This window comes from Hyaena hyaena, unplaced genomic scaffold (genome assembly GCF_003009895.1).
Source record: "Hyaena hyaena isolate Hyena2069 unplaced genomic scaffold, ASM300989v1 scaffold_127, whole genome shotgun sequence".
Lineage (NCBI taxonomy): Eukaryota > Metazoa > Chordata > Mammalia > Carnivora > Hyaenidae > Hyaena > Hyaena hyaena.
The window spans coordinates 113,339-130,584 of record NW_024080758.1 but is presented as its reverse complement, the minus strand read 5'-3'; positions in this window follow the sequence as shown (position 1 = coordinate 130,584).

Sequence of the window (17,246 nt, the reverse complement as noted above, 5' to 3'; positions counted from 1 at the left end):
TATAAATGGCCCTGATTATGGTAAGTTCTTATACTGATTTTGTTGAGAATTTTTATCATGAATGAATACGGAGCTTTGTCAAATACATTTTCTGCGTTTATTAAGATGATCATGTGGTTTCTATTTTTTATTATGTTAACATACTGTGACATGTTGATTGATTGGAGTACGTTGAATCAATTTTGCATCCCAGTGATGAAGCCCACTTGATCATGGTGCATAAGCTTTTTAATGTGTTGCTGAATTCATATTTTTAGTATTTTATTGAGGATTTTTGCCTCTATGTTCATCAGATTGACCTGTCTATAGCTTTCTTTCTTTGTAGCATTTCTGTCTTTGGCATCAGGGTTATACTGACCTCATAAGATGAATTCAGAAGTACCCCCTCTTCTTCTGTTTCTGGTATAGTTTATTAAAGATTGGCATTAATTCTTCTTTGAATATTTGCTAGAATTTCCCTGTAAAACCATCTAGCCTTGGGCTTTTCTTTCTTGGAAAGCTTATAGTTACTACTTCAACCTTCTTATTTTTCATTAGTCTGTTCAAGATTTCTAATCCTTCTTGATTTAGTTTTGGTACATTGTATGTTTCCAGGAATTTACCCATATCTTCTAGGTTATCCAATTTGTTGGTGTGTAACTGTTCATAAAAGTATCTTGTTATCCTTTTTATTGCTGAGGCATTCCGTGTAGCATTTCCCTTTTATTTCTGATTTTATTTATCTGAGTCTTCTCTCCTTTTTTATTAGTCCAGCCATGGGTATCATTTTTCTATCCCTGATTTATTTTTGCTCTAATCTTGATTGTTTATTTTCTTCTGCTAACTTTAGGCTTCCTTTCTTCTATTTCTAGTTCCTTAAAGTGTAAACTTAGGTTGGTTACTTGAGATCTTTTTTTTTTTCAATGTAAGCATTTATTGCTATAAACTTCCTTCCTAATACTGTTTTTGCTGCATCTCATAAGTTTTGGTATGTTGTATTTTTATTTTCATTTGCCTCAAAATATTTTTAAAATTCTTTTTTGATTTCCTGCTTAAGTTAATGATTATGCAAGAAGTGTGTTTTTGGTTTCCATGTCATATGTGAATTTTCCTGTTTTCTCAGTGTTGATTTCGAGTTTCATTCCATTGTGGTCTAAAAAGATACCTGTAATAATTTCAATCTTATTAACATTTTTAAGACTTGTTTTATGACCTAACATGTGATATATCCTGGAGAAGAATGTGTATTCTGCTGCTGTTGTGTGGAAAATTCTAAATATGTCTATTTTGTTCATTTGGTCTAGATAGCTCTTTCTTTATTGATTTCCTGTCTGGATGTTCTTTGCATTATTGAAAATGGAGTATTAACATTTCCTACTATTATTGTATTGCTGTGAATTTCTCCCCTCAGAACTACCAATATTTGTTTTATATATTTAGGTGTTTTGATTTTGGGTGTACATAGATTTATAATTTGTATATCTTCCTGTTGAATTGACTCACTGAACACTATACAATGACCCTCTTTCTCTCTAGAGGCTGTTGTTGACTTACGTATAGCCACTGCTGCTTTAATTTGGCACCATTTTCTTGGAATATCTCTTAGGAACAAGATACTCTCGATGGATAAGGGGAAGGCTCATTGGATGGAATCCCAAGCCCACCATCCATGATACCACTAGAATATCTCCATTTTTATTTGTTTTATTCGTCGGGGTTTTGTTTAAAATTTCACTAGGGAAAAAAATGATTCTACTGCTTAAAAGTTAGAAAATCTCCTTTGTTGTCCCCTGGCCCACCCTTCCTCCCCAACATATTTACTGACTGGCTGGTTTTTCACAGATGCTCTAGGCTGAATCCTGTTGTGTTTACAGAGCTCTTTTCTAGACAAGCCACCGAGGATACAATCAATTACATGTTGGCTTGTTAAACTTTACTCCCTATTACGGTTTGAATTGTATCCCCACAAAAGTCCTAACTCCTGGTGCCTGTGAGTGTGACCTTACTTAGAACTAAGGCCTTGGCAGATTGGGGTAAGATGATCTCCTTAGTGCAGTATGACTGTGTCCTTATAAAAGGGGGAAACATTTGGACACAGGGACAGACATGCACACAGAGAGAACACAGTGTGAAGATGGACGCAGAGATCAAAGGGATGTCTCTGCAAGCCAAGGGATCCCAGAGAACACCTGCAAACCACCTCATTCTAGGCAAGTGGCCTGGAACAGATCTCCCACCAACACGGATCTAATCTCAGACGTCTGGCCTCCAGAACCTGATAATGCAGTTTTGGAGTGGGGGGTTGGGGGGGGGGGCTGGGGCCAATGTCCAAGAATGAATCCTTAAGACTTCTTTGGTGCAAAAAGGTGATTTTATTAAAGCACAGGGACAGAAAGAGCTGCACTGAGGTTGTGAGGAGTGACTGATTATCTATCTACTATGGAGTTGGGGGAGGTAAAGGCAAAAGGGAGGTTTCCAAAAGGACTTCCATATGCTAACGAAGGCTCATAGGTACTAGAGGCCTTGCTGTGGTCAGGCTAAGGTTGCGTTTCCTCTAGTGCAGCATTCACATGAAGACAGTAGGGAGTTCCAGGAGAAATGTCATATTTTGCCTTTCTCAAGTACTTGTCAATGGGCTGCAGGCTATAAAGAAATTTAATTTTACGTGCCATTTCTTCTTGTCTTTGTTCCCCACATCACTATGGAGGGGAGGGTGATGTTGGGGTTCCTGGAAACTGAGTTTATGGGTTTCTGGAGATGAGGCTATGAGTGATGATAACACTGCCTTTTCCTTGTAATTTACTAAGACACATGTAAAAGATGGAGACTCCTGTCCTGCATGACTGTGATCTCATTCAGTTAACCACATGGCTTTTCCCTTTCCTTTGTTCCTGAGTAGCCAGGAGTGCCTGAGGAAGGTCACCTATATCCCACTGCTGGCAGGGTGGGGGTCAGCGGGGTGGGGGAGACTTTGTTATCTTGTGTTTTGTTCTCAGCTTGCCTTGGCTCCCTCATCAGTGAGATTGTAAATTTTTGCTGTCAAACAACCCAGTTGGTGGCACTTTGTTAGGGCAGCCATAGAAAACTATGGAAGCCCACAATCCAGCTCTGAGCTTAGTCCCAGGCCACTGAGATCGGAGTTTTCAGTGTTCCCAGACCTTGTGAGTTGCACCCGGACAATCATCTCCAGGATTATTTTCACCTCTAGCTAATCTCATTCCTCAGGGGTGATTTTTCATGAACTCCACTTTAAGTTGGCAGCCTCATTTCCAAATTCTTGTATGGGTGTGGGGCACAGGTCTCATAAATTCTTTCTTTCTTTTTTAAATGTTTGTTTGTTTGTTTATTGAGAGATAGAGCATGAGCAGGGGAGAGGCAGAGAGCGAGAGGGAGATACAGAATCCGAAGCACGCTCCAGGCTCTGACTTGTCAGCACAGAGCCTGATGAGGGACTCGAACTCACCAACCATGAGATCATGACCTGAGCTGAAGTTGGATGCTTAACTGACTGAGCTGCCCAGTTGTCCCTCATAAATTCTTTCTTGTACCAACAAAACATCATATAGCAAGGCTTCTTTTTGGTCTTTACAATGGAGAAGTGAAAGTACCAGTGAGAAAATCAAGTGAGAAGCAATCAAGGTTTATTAGTTAAAAAAAAAAAAAAAAAAAGCTGGGGCATAGTGGACTTGGACTATTAGTAAGGTCATCTTAGCTTATCCTTTCAGAAGTAGATATTTTACTATTATTATTATTACCAAAAAGTCAAGGGAACAGGAGGTTCAGAAAGTTCTTAAGGATCTAGTATACCTAGTCTTAAATTGGGGAATGAGTTGGCAAAACAGACCTGACAGCAACAATTCACATAAGTTGGTGCAAGATTAATAGGTTTCTAAATGCCAACTTCCATGCAAATGTAGTTAAGGCAATAAGTGCTGGCACCCTGCTGGAGGCTTATTTGCATTATTTTCTAAGACCCTTGGCAGTTTTGCAAGTCATCAGAGTTTAAAAAACAGTAGGTAGTTACCTCGGAAAGAGTTTTCAGCTTCCTCTTGCTGGGGCTCAAACCAGGAGGTTGGCACAAAGTTAAGCCTGTCTCCCAGAATCCGCCAGCACGTGTACAAATAGACCCAGGCAGCTTCCTCTAGGTCCTCTTCCTAAAAACAAAATATCTCCACGCTGAAATTCTTCCAGGCTTTTCTGCCTTAACCATTGACACCTCATCCACAGGACTGCTCCAAGTCCTAAGAACCATCCTTGATGTCTCCCTCCTCTGTCCTCTCTCACAGCCAAGCCATTTCCAAGTGCTGTCAGTTTTGATTCCTAAAGAGCTATCAAATCCATGCCCACCTCCTGACCACCACTACCCTCCCCAACAAACTGTCATGACTTCTCACTTGAAGGATGGTAATAACCCCCTGACTGGTCCCCTTTTATCTCTTCTTGCTCTGATGTGAACAAAGGCAAAGACATAATTCTTGCCCTCATTCAGCTTAGCCTGGAAGGGGTATGATGTGGGGGAGGAAAGCCATTAATCAAAAAAATTACAAAAAAAATAATTTTTTATAAAGGTAGAATTACAACAGTGATGCATGCAAAGGGGAGGTACATGGGCTGTAAAAACTTACATCAGAGCAACTGATCTATCAGGGGAAAGTTTCCTCCCAGAAAGTGATGATCGAAAGATGACGATTAACCCAGGAAAAGGGGAGAAGGTGTCTGAGCCCCTTGAATGAGGGAGGAGAGCTTGCTGGGGAAAGAAAAATCAATGTGGCTGGGGCACACCCAGTGGGGCAATGTGAGGGCTTTGAATCTCTAGCCTAAGAGTGGTGGAAACATAGCAAAGGGCTGTGTGGGTAGAATATCTAATAACAGGCATTTGATCAGATTTGACTTTTGAAAAGATCTCTCTGGCTGTAGGGTAGTAAGGAGATTTGAGGAGAAGAAGTAAGAAACTACTGCAGAAGGCAGGGCCAGAGATTACAGTTGTGGACCAGAGAGCGCTGCCCATAGATGTGGGGCAAGCGGCCTGACTCAGGGGACAAATTAATGGGATTTACTGCTGCTCTTCTGAGGAAGTACATGGGATGGCCATCTGGTCTGTCTTGTGATATCATGTAAAGGTTCTTTCTGGAAATAAGTCTGAGCTGAGACCTGAGACACAAATAGGGATGGGTCTTCAAAAGAAGACAGGATTAGGGTAAGTACAGGAGGTATAAAGTCTCAGATACCCGTCTGTGAACATCTAGAAAGAAGTCAAGACTATGTGTTTTGTTCTGTGTCCTCCAATCCAGCCTCTAGCCTCGAACCTGGCACATTCTGAAAGGAATTGGTAGTTGGGTAAATATGAGTGAACTTAGAAACTGGTATTGAAAACCAGTCTGTCCAATGCCAAGAACCAAGCTCTTTTGTCCCTGCCAGACTGCTTCAGGCAGTATTCATAGAATATTTCTGTCTCTTTATTATAGAATAGATGAGGAAACTAAAATCCATAGAATTTCAGGCATAAGTAGGAGAAAAGACTGACTTCATGGCAGATTAAAATGAAGATGATTTGAAAAAGATAGGCTTTCATGAGACCTGTAGATCTATAAAATCGTAAGTTAGTATCCAACAATATTTTTTTTTCCCAGAAGAAACAAAGATTGTTCCAACTTTATATATCAGAGCCCTAGGGTCTGAGTTTAATGTCGGGATCAAGAGAAGGTTGGAGGACTGTTATTAGGAATTTTGGTGTTTTCTTGGGGGGTGGGGTCCAGTATGCTTATTAAGCTTCTCCCTAAGTGAGAGCAACTGGTTATATATAAGTCAGAATATGCAAGATTATGATATGGTAACAAAATAAATTTCAAATTTCAGTCTCTCTTTTAAAAAAAGAATTTTCTTTCTTTCTTTCTTCTTTCTTTCTTTCTTTCTTCTTTCTTTCATCATTCTTTCTTTCTTTTTTCTTTCTTCTTTCTTCTTTCTCTTCTTTCATTATTCTTCCTTCCTTCCTTCCTTTCTTTCTTTCTTTCTTTCTTTCTTTCTTTCTTTCTTTCTTTCTTTCTTCTTTCTTTCTTTCTTTCTTTCTAACATTGAGATACAATTGATATATAACACTGCATTACTTCCAGGTGTACAACATAATGGTTTGGTGCATTTATGTATGGCAAAATGACTACCAAAGTAGGTTATTTAATGTCTGCCACCACACATACACATTTCTTTCTTGTGATGAGAACTTTTACACTCTTAGTAACTTTCAAATACACAATGCAGCATTGTTAACTAGCTTCACCACGCCTATGTGATACCCCCAGGGCTCGCTTATTTTATAACTGGAAGTCCGTACCTCTTGGCCCGCTTAGCCCATTTGCCAATCCCTATCCCCACACCACCTCTGGCAACTACCAACCTGTTCTCTGTATCTATGAGTTTATTTTTTTAAAGACTCCATACATAAGTGAGATCACACAGTACATATGACCCTTGAACAACACTGGTTTGAACTGTACAGGTCCACTTATATGCAGATTATTTAAAAATATGGATTATTTTTTGATAAATACACCATGGCACTGTAAATGTATTCTCTTTTCATTATGATTTTCTTAATAACATTTTCTTTAATCTAATCTCCTGAATTGTTAAGAATACATACGTAATACATATAGCATACAAAATATATGTTAAGGCTTCCAGCCAAACGTAGGCTATGAATAGTTAAGTTTTTGGAGGGTCAAAGTTATATGTGGTGTTTTGACAGTGTGGGGAGGGCCAGAGTTGGCACCCTTAATCTCCAAATTCCTTAAAGATCAACTATGTCATTCTCTGTCTGATTCATTTCACTTAGCATAATACCCTCAAGGTCTATCCATGTTGTTGTAGAAATCTCAGGGTTTCTTTTTTAACAGAGCAAAAACTAATTTCTTGTGACTTGTGGACCCAAGCTGATGGATACATTGATACTTCAAACAAACAACCTTTATAACCATGAGAAAAGAAAGCACAGAGAAACAAAGCAGACTAGAGATGGATGGAGGCGGGCCCTTTGACACACAACACTTGTGCTCACATCTCAGTACCCAGCTCTGTCCAACTTCACTGGGGCTGAGAAGCGCGGTCTCCATCTAACTAGAAAGGAAATGAAAATCGGGTATTTTGGCAAGTACAGCATCTCTAATCTCATTCAGGAAGCATGGTTCCCAACTTTGATAGATCCGTGCAAAGTATCTCCTCAGAATAAGGAACAAAGTGTTCTTCATGTCACTTTTAATGAAATCTGATAAATAGTTGGTGCCAGGGATGATAAGTAGACACAGATATTCTTCTTAACACCTGCCATGTACCAGACACTAACCTAAAGACTTTACATAACTGAACTCGTACGGGAGGGAAGGAACTACGTGTTCTGGCTCTTATTCTTGTCCAGGGCTGGTCTTTTTTTTTTTTTTTTTGTATAGTTTATTTACTTTTGAGACAGAGAGAGACAGAGCACAAGCGGATGAAGGGGCAGAGAGAGAAGGAGACACAGAATCCGCAACAGGCTCCAGGCTCTGAGCCACCAGCCCAGAACCCGACGTGGGGCTTGAACCCACGAACTGAACCTTGAGATCATGGCCTCATTGGAGCTCAAGTTGGACGCTTAACTGACTGAGGCACCCAGGTGCCCCTAGGGCTGGTCTTTTTGAAGACAGCTGCCTTTGCTCCATAATTTCAGAATTACCCTCAGTTAGTGGCTCTTATTTATTAGCTTATGATGTTCATAAACCAATTTAAAACAAACACAGACCACAAGTTCAGATAAACATATATTTTTTAAAAAGATTCATCAAAAATTTGAAATATATGTAAATTATACTATTTAAAATAATGACATGAGACTGGAGGAGGGCACTTGTGGGGATGAGCACTGGGTGTTATATGGAAACCAACCTGACAATAAACTGTTTAAAAAATAAAATAAAATAAAATAATAATAAAGTGAGATGATGCTTTCAACTTTCACTCAGGTGAGTTTATTGAACTTGAAGGCATGAAATGTGAGCCATGTATCAGATTCCATGTCCACTTCTTATTCATACCTTTTATTTCTACTAAATTAGAAATGCCAAGTTCACAATTGTAAGTCCTCTAGAAAGGTTGCAAGTACTTGGTGGCTGTCAGTGCTGAAAACTGGTCACAGTGAAACACTAGAAAATTCAAAAGTATAATTACAGAGATAGGAGAAAATAGATTATGAACAAACTCACTGATTGCAGACTGTTCTGGAAATTAAAATGATATTTTGTTCTGATATTCAGATGTGGTCTTACATTTTTTCATGGTCCATGATTAATTTCTTCCTTTAATGAGTGAAATAAAGCATCAAAATATTGAGACAGAGTTGAATTCTTAGCAGTTGACTTCTTTAATTCATTAGTTGGACTTCTTATAAATCCTAATCAAAATCGTAGTATGTGCAAGTTATTTATGACACCACATATATTGCTGAGTTAATGTCTTCAGTTGAGCCACTTGAGATGACAGAAATGGTCTTTACAACTGCCATGTCATGAAAAAATGTTTTCTCATTTCTCCTCTCACTTTAGAAACTCTCATGGACATTTTGCCCTCAGTAGTTGGCAAGGTCATATCCTTATTGCCCATTTCTTTGCCCAGCACAATGTACACTAAGAGAAATATTGTGTCAACCAGTTTTCACCATTTTCTTCAACACTGAATAAAGAGGCACATTACTGACCCCCTACCATTGTTAATAAAGCAGCAAGTTTACGGATTGAGACTTAGAGCCAACTTCTAAGGATTGATGCTCTGGTAGGAAAGGTGCTCGCACACATTTTTTCAATATAAAACTCATTGATTTTCAATGCTAAGCAGAGAAAAGTCCCTCCCTTATATGTATTATACATTTTATGCGTGCTGATTCATGCTTTGTATAACAGTGGCATTGTTTGTGGCCAAAGCGAACTATTTTCTTCCACACACATATGATGGTGACTATTCCTCCACACCGAATGCCATTACTTTGTTCAGAGTTCCATTTCTGAAAGGATTTGTGTCAATAATGCATTCTGCATTCTGTTTGAGCATCATTTCATAAACCTTCCTTGCGTTTTATAAGACTTTGGGCAATCCTGAAGCTGACCCATTTTGGCTCTAAGGAATGCAACGTTGAATGATGACTTTGTGGTTTTGTTTTTTTCTCTCCGTCCTTTGATTAAAATCCTTTATTTTGTACTAAAACGCATTTTGAAGTTATTCCTGGACAACTCGATGGACTCACAAGTTGGGGCACTATCTTTGCAAGGGATGAAAAATTCTTCAGTGGCTCCCCACCAATATTTGACAGTATATCATAACAGAACAGCAGAAACACTTGAAGCAAGCAGTCAATACAAGCCAGTCTTTGTGTTTTTGTTATTATGCTCCCTGTTCACTTGTTTCCTTATCAGCTGCTGCAAAACCCTTTCCTGTCTCAGAGCGTGCACTGCACTGGAATTCTTATTCCTCTTCATGTTTGCTGTGTTATTCTGAGTTGTGTTTCGGTTCTGTTTTCATTGCTGCTTTCATGCATCGATGCACCGTTTTTGAGCCAGCCACCCCTTTTTGTCACTTTGGGGATATAATACATTGACCTAATAATGAGAAAAAGTGGAAATTACACAGCATAAAACATTATATGCTGTTAACATGAAAATATATTAGCCAAGATGCCCTGGGTCTTGGAATGATAACTCAGATCATCTAATTCATTCAGCTCCTTTACTGTAAACAGATGGCTTAAGAACATAATCATTATCAAAATGACAAACTATTTTTGTTAAAGAACTAATTAATTTTGACTCTTCAAATGCAAAATATAGATGTAAATAAGCTTATTTCATAGGTTTTTTTTTTTTTTTCCTCCCAATGGCCACACAACCTGTGAACAGCTTGACAGATTTCCGGGGATTTCTGGGAGTAGCCTGAAGTTATAGAACTATGCATGTAAGTTCTGACCTGGTTGGGAACAGAGGGAGCTGCCCTGACGCCCCCTCCAGGACAGAAGGTCTATTTCCCCAGGTGACAGGACATTTGGCAGTTGACAGCTCTAGGCTATCTCTCTCAGGGACTTGCCCTTGGCTGAAGAGAGCCACCTTGCCATGGTCACAGCTCTTCTAAGATCAACACCTATCCAATGACCAGTAGACGTTGAATACCCATACCTAGTCCTCTTATTTCAATTCGGACAGTTTTGGAGTATCCCATTTCTCCATTCTCCTGCTGATGGACACTCCAGTTGTTTCAAGTCTTTGCTCTCATGAATTAAGCTCTTGATGGAAACATGCACTCTCTTCTCAGGTATATATTTAGAAATGCAACTGCTGACTCATATGTTTGGCTTTAGTAGATAATGCAAAGAATTCTCCAGAGTGGTTGAACCAATGTCCATGGATCGTAGAAATATTTGAGAGAATGACAGTTGTTCACATTCTTCCCAAATTCATTATTTTCTTTTTCATTTTAGCTATTCTGATGGGAAGGCAGTAGTGTGCCATTGTGATTTGATTTTCATTTCCCTAATATGGACTCATTTTGAGGAGCTTTTTCTATTCTTGTTTGCCATTTAGATATCCTCTTTTGTGAAGTGCATAAGTCTTTCACCTATTTTTAAAAATTAGGCTGTCTTTTCCTTATTAAGTTGTAGGAGTTCTAGATATAAGCTCTTTAGTGTGTGTGTGCATATGTGTGTGTATAAAACTATAAATATATGAGGATATATATAACCTATAATGGTATAGATAATATGACATACATGGAATATATATATATAAAATCTCTTCTTTTTATATGCATACATGTTTCTCAGCCTATGGCTTGCATCTTTACTTTCTTAATGATGTCTTTAATATGTAGAGTTGCTTTATTTCATTGAAGTTCCATCCATCAAAATTTTTTCCTTGGTGGTTAGGGCTTTTTGTGTTAAGAAATCTTTGCTTACCTCCAAGGTCATTAAAATATGCTCCTTTGTTTTTTTCTGGAAGTTTTATTCATCTAGCTTTCATATTTAAGTCTATGATCTTTCTCAATTTAATTTTTTGTATAGGGTGAGATTGAGTCAAAATTTATTTTTCCATGTAGATATCCAATCGCTCTGCATCTTTTATTTTTGTATTGTCTATTCTTTCTTACTGAACTGAAGTGGCAGCTTTGTTGTAAATCAAATTACCTTATAATATGGATTATTATTTGTCTTTCTTATTCTGTTCCACTTTTGTGTTTTTATAGTTTGAACCAATATTCTATTATTTTATTTACTATAGCTCTATAGTCAGTCTTAAAGTCTGGCAGTTTAAATCTTCTAGTTTTGATTTTTCCTTTCTAGTCTTAGCTTTTCTGGATGTTTTTGCATTTCTATGTGAATTTTATAATCAGCTTGTCAATTTTAATGAGAAATAAAGCTGTTGGAAGTTTGACTGAGACTTCATTGAATGTATAGATCAATGAAGATACCTTTAATACCTTAAAGATAAATACTTTAAAAATAGTGAGCCTTCAAATCTATAAACATAGTATATTTCTTTTGATTTTCTTCAATTTCTCTTAACCATAATTTGTCTTCAGTTTAGAGGTCTTGCACAAAATTTCTAGAACTTTGATAATTTTTTTATTCTATTATAATAGCATTATTTTAAAATTTAATTTTTCCAATTACTTTTTGCTAGTGTTTAAAATATATAAAAACCCAAACAATATCTATTTGCTTCCAGAAACTTTGCTAAGTTCACTTATTGATTCTAGTAGGTTTTTCTGTAGGTCCTTTTGGACTTTTACATATAAAATAATGTCATTTTGCAAGGAAAAACAGTTTATTTCTTACTTTCCCTATTAATTTCCTGTAGCTATTATAACAAATTATGATAAAACATGTGGCTTAAAACTAGACATTTATTCAGTCATAGTTCTGGAGGCTTGCCATCTGAAATCAAGGTGTTGGCAGGTTGTCACCTTCTCTGGAGGTCCTTAAGGAGAATCTTCTTCTTGATTCTTCAATTTCTGGTGGTTGTTGGCATTCCTTGGTTTGTGGCCACATCCCTCCAGTCTCTACCTCTGTCTTCACATCTCCTCCTTCTGTATGTCTGCATTCTCTTTCTCTCTGTCTTTTTAAATAATTTTTAAAATGTTTATTTATTTTTGAGAGAGAGAGAGACAGAGCACGAGCAAGGGAGGGCAGAGAGAGAGGGAGACACAGAATCTGAAGTAGGCTCCAGGCTCTGAGCAGTCAGCACAGAACCTGAAGCGGGGCTTGAACTCACGAGCTGTGAGATCATGACCTGAGCCAATGTGGGACGCCAACCTACTGAGCCATCCAGGTGCCCCATCTGTCTTTCTGTCTTATAAGACAACTTGTAATGGCATGTAGGGCCCACCTTAATGATCCAAGGTGATCTCCTCATCTCAGGGTCTTTAATTACATCAACAAAGACCTTTTTCCCAAATATGGTAACATTTTCAAGTTCCAGGGCTTAGGTCTTTAAAGATCCTTCTCAAAATACAGCCACATTCTGAGGTACTGGGTAGACAATTTCCACATCAGAATTTCAGGACACAATTTAGCCCATAACAGATTCTCTTTGATTTTGATGGATGGCTTTAAGTAATAACAAAACACCGGCATGCCTGGGTGGCTCAGTCAGTTAAGTGTCCAAACATTGATTTCAGCTCAGGTCTTGATCTCAAGCCCCATGTCAAGCTCTGCACTGACAGTTCAGAGCCTGCTTGGAATTCTCTCCCTGCTCACTCTCTGTCTCTCTCAAAATAAAAAATAAATAAATAAAGTTTAAAAATAATAACAAAAAACCTCCCTAATGTAGTACCCAGGAACGCAATGGCCTGGGACCAAATGATTATGTCTTGTCTGTTGACAAGCAGAGTGGGAACCAGGGAGAGCGATTAAGATGACAGTATTCTGCCTGTGCCTGGCTCTCAGGTCTACCACCTCCACTGTCCAGACTCTGGGTCTGGACTTCTTTCTTGTCCAAAAAGATAGCAGACACAGAATTAAAATGCAAGAGAGGCTAATGTCTGGGAGGAGACAAGAGCCCTAAGAGTCCTTGCTCTGTTTTTAGTAGGATCAGAAGGATTACGAAAGTGATGGACGTGCACAAACAGACCATGGAACCGTGAACATTAACTTACGTGTGTGAGAGAGAGGGGTTTTGAAGATATGCGGTGTTAGGGGTTTGGGTCAATACAAAACAAAATCTCAGCACTGGGCATCTGGTTGTTTATGGCAGGCATGAGGCATGAGGCGCCTTGTCTGTTGATTTTAGCTTGCCGAGGGGATAAGACAGATAGAGGATACGACCTCCGGGTCAACAAGGCACCTTTCTTTTTGTTAATTAGCACCCCTCCTCTGGGCAACTTCACCTGCTGTGGTCTATAGCCTTGTTTGCCTATGGTCCTTCTCTCCTGTGAAGTCAACTTTCTGCTATAGTACTAAGTTGGGGCGCTTCCACCTTGAATATCTAATAATCTTGGATGCTTTCATCTTGTGGCTTCCTATTCCTTTATGACTTTGTTCTATACTGGAGTCACTTCTGCCCTGATTACCTGGCACTGATGACCTAATCTTGGATGCTTTCATCCTAAGTCTTGTTAACCCCTTGGTGCAAGCTCAGAGAATACCTAAACTTATTCCTCACACTCCACCTGGGTGACATCAAGTTTATTAACGCTGTGTTTCAATCCCCTCACTTAAAATGGAATAAATGATACTTCCTGGCTTATGGCACTGAATTATTGTGAGGATTAGAAGAGTTAATATTTGCAAAGTACTTTCAGCACTTCTTTTTTTTTTTTTTTTTTTTTTCTAGGAGAAAGAGAGACAGCGTGAACAGGGGAGGGTCAGAGAGAGAGGGAGTGACAGACTCTGAAACAGGCTCCAGGCTCCCAGCCAGCAGTCAGCACAGAGCCCGATGCGGGGCTTGAACCCACGAACCACAAGATCATGATCCAAGTGAAAGTCGGACACTTAACCAACTAAGCCGCCCAGACGCCCCGTTCTTCCAGCACTTCTTGAAAGAAGTGCAGAATTTACAGTATCTTGGAATTCTTTTCTTTAATTAAAAAAATGTTTTTTCTTATTTCAGAGAGAGAGAGAGAGAGAGAGTGCAAGCAGGGGAGAGGGGCAGAGGGAGAGAGAGAGAGAATCTTAAGCCAGCAAAGTGGGGCTCAATCTTGGATCATGACCTGAGCTGAAATCAAGAGTCCAACACTCAGATGACTAAACCACTCAGTTTCCTCCTTCATTGGGTTAGTCCTTTCCCAATACTTGTTTTTTCTGCTCTGATCCTCATTCAAGTCTGTCCTGGAACATAATCTAGCTCAAGCCTCACTTCTGTTGGAACCATGGGTCACACAGAATGACTGAGCACGCTTTGGGTTTGCATCCTTCAGACCTTGAATGTGACTTGTTGTGCTATTTATTCCTTTGCTCTGCCCAATGCGCAGTTACATCCTCATACTGTTCTGCTTGTTTGATTCCCAGGACTCAGTTATAAGCCAGTTGAAGAGTGAGAGCTGGCTCCTTCTCCCCTGGCTCTGGGGAGTTCTGCTTCTGCAGTGTGCTTTCAACTGACCGAGAATAAGTAGAACATTGCTACAAATCCTGAAGCTCACTTCATGTCCCTACCTTTCAGATGATGGTTGAGTTTGCTACAACAGCTTTCCACTTGGCCCATAAGAATATTTTCCTTCTTGAAGAGAGTGTTTATCTTTTTTTTTTTTTGTCAGCTGACAGGCTTACATCATGCATTAAGATTTAATTTTCAATGACAAATAAAATCTTTCCAAAGAAACGCCCAATTTGGACATTAATACCCCAAATGTCATCTGTGTTTGCATCCTCTGAAATAACACTTGTCTTCACTGGATTTTTGCATGGGGTGGAGGGACAGTTTTATATAAGGCTAAGGACCCGGGCTTCTGAGAAAAAACTACCTAGCCCAAAGGGTTGTTTGTGTATTAAATGAGATAGTGCCCATAAAGTACTTCACAGAATGCCCAGACCATTAGAAGATCTCCATAAATGTTAGCAATTACCATTTTAGTCAAACCTTTAATGCTATTTACATGCATTCTCTTGCATTTCATAAAGAGAATTGGTCATGTAATTTTATGAGTTTTCTTTCTCCTAAGCTCCTGCATGTTGCTGTGCTCCCCTAGGGCTTTGAAACAAATGGCTGTGCTAGAAGGAGGCCTTTCCTTGCGTGTTGTGAGGTTATCAAGTCACTGGTGTTAGAAAAGGCCAATGTGCTCCTAGGGAAATTGTTTGGGCTTTACCCTTGGCAAAGGGCATGCGAAACTTTCAGGTAGTTCTGATTCCCTTGATTATTGTATTCCTCCAGGGTAAGCTAAGTTGTTATTTAAAAATTTCTAGGGGCTGGGTAGGGTTAACACTTAACTTTAGAAAGAGCCATAAACCTAAATTCGAGGGTTTCTAAATGTTTCCACACTGGTTAGTCCCCAGGTAGTTCTTCCCCACATATCTTGAGTGAATTCTGATCTCTTGCTATACTTTCTTTTCCTAAATATAAGACACATGTCATGTTAAGCAAGAACTTCAATTATTTTTATATCAAGGTTAGCAAATAAATCTCATATCTCATATCAACTTCTATTGACTGGTAATGGAAAATTGGAGTCCTGTGTTGAAAAAGATTCTGAAGCATTGGTTCCTGGTGTGGAAGAATATTTGCCCAATTACTAGTATCTGTGATGGACGTGAGAATCAAGGAGGGGTAGCATGCTTATCTTGTGTTTGCTGAATTTTACATTTGCTGAGGCCCGGCTCCCATATCAGAGCCCCGTGGGGGTGAATCAAGCATCAAAGTTGCCTTTGTTCTGCCTGAATGTGAATGCCAAGAGGAACAGAAGTGAGCTCACAGCCTCCTCACATAGACACAACTGAGAAGCTCAGGGAGATGAGGGAGAGCCTGTGACCAATAAAACCAGATGAAAAATGAGAGCCTTTTTTTTTTTTTCAAACAACTTAAAAATTTTTATGACATATGTAACTTTTTTGGGCAGACTTTCTTTTCCAATGGTATCAGTGTCACATTAACATCAACCCAAGTGTCCTTTGCTTCTTTAGGGGGAGATAAAATCTAGATGCTGAGATATTAGTGCTGTCAAGGCATTACACAATTCAGGGGCAAATAGAACAACTTATGTTGAGCCCTTCTCACCCCCACTTGGTTTCAGATGCTCAATTCTAGGCTCCCAACTCCCCCACCTGCCTTCCCACTCACACAGACACCTTCATCACCTCCTTGTTCTTTCATATTTGGTGTCAGGCTGCACCCTTCTCATTCTGCCCAGACTCCAACAGTCTGGGCCAGCCTACCTCTTTGTGAGGATGCTGCTGGTCTTCCTGATGCTGGTTGGTGTCCTGACCCATACAGGTCTGGCCCCCTAGTATGGACACCCCCTTACCCCACTCAAGCTCTGACGCCCAATATGAGGCCGTCCTCTGTAGAGATGTCCTTCTGTCCTTGCTGGGACTCTGGCTTTTCGCACCACACCACCCATCTCATGGACAACCCCCTCTCCTTGCTTGGGTTTAACACGCCATGCCAGGCATCCCTCCTTTGTGATGCCCTTGCCGGCCCATGTGGGCTTTGATACCTTGGTTTGAGGCACTGTGGCCCATCCACCCCTACCAGCCTATCCCATTCTGCCTTCACTAACAGCTCAAGGACGGGGCTGTTTGGGAAAGAAAGGGGGGGAGGAAAAGAGGAGCATCTCTAAAAAGTTGATTATAAAAGTATTCACTGAAACTATGGAAAAGCGGAAAAAAGCAAAGGTAGGAAACACAAGTGGATCACAACACCCAGAGGTACCCTGGGAAAAATGCAGAGACTGATATTTTGCTATAGATTCTTCCTCTTCATTTTCTGTGCATGTGCATCTATATCTAAGACTCATCTGCATTCCCTTCTCTTTTGTCTGCATTTGTCTTATACTTTTCTGAATGTTAGGCATGTTAGTTGCACCTAAACACAGAAAGCAAAAGTGATATCTTGGCAGTTTTCAAGAGAAAAATCTTGGCATTTTTAAAGGCTGAGACTTTACCTATGATGATGTTAGGACCAATTTCTATAGACAAAGTCTGGAACTCCATCCTCCCCGCCCCCCCACCCCCGCCAAAGGTTTTAGTCAAGGAATTGGCATAGAAGCTGAGTCAGCCTACCTCAACTACATATGCAAGCATCCTCTCTGTAAAAAGAGGATAAAATCCTTTATTT